The following is a 593-nucleotide window of genomic DNA, read 5'->3' as shown; positions in this document are numbered from 1 at the left end:
ACTGGCACAGGACAGAGCGGAGTTTAGGGCTGTTGTACATAGGGTCGCTATGAGTTTCAGGCAACTCGACGGCACATAACAACAACAACAACAACAGTCTTTGGTATCTTGCAGCAAGCACTTCAAGGTTTTTTTCCTTCACTTTCTGCAAGCAAGGTGTGTCATCTGCATAATGCATGCTATTTGGTAAGTATTCCATCAAACCTGATATTTAATAGAAATACCAAATGCTTAACAAATTCACTCACTGATAATTCTGAGTGGACTCCAGAGAACCAGAAGGGACACCATCAATTAGCAACCCAGTATGGTTGTCTTTGTTTCCAAGTGTCATCTTAACAGAAATTGGTAAAAACATAAACTGGTGACTTTAACAAACAAATGAGTCCTGGAGGGCTGAATGGTAAACAACAACAAATCACAGTTTAGGGGCTTTGCAGTCAAAATTGTGGGCAAAAGTTCTAGAAGAAGGCATCCTTTCTCTATCATCTCTAGGGTAAAGACCTGTTCTTTTCAGTTTATGTTCCATGGCACCTAAGGATCCTTATATATCCTGGCATCTGTTGCCTCCCATTCTGTTGATTGTTTCTGTG

The 593-nt window shown here is 40.6% G+C and overlaps 1 pseudogene; it reads right to left on the bottom strand.

Annotated features, from left to right (window-relative positions):
* Positions 1 to 334, bottom strand: part of LOC102864639 — a 2535-nt pseudogene extending 2201 nt beyond the window's left edge.
* Between the last annotated feature and the right edge of the window lie 259 nt (positions 335 to 593).

This window comes from Elephantulus edwardii, unplaced genomic scaffold (assembly GCF_000299155.1).
Source record: "Elephantulus edwardii isolate Elephantulus edwardi_28Jun2011 unplaced genomic scaffold, EleEdw1.0 scaffold00165, whole genome shotgun sequence".
Classification (NCBI taxonomy): domain Eukaryota; kingdom Metazoa; phylum Chordata; class Mammalia; order Macroscelidea; family Macroscelididae; genus Elephantulus; species Elephantulus edwardii.
This window is presented reverse-complemented; position numbering and strand designations above follow the sequence as displayed.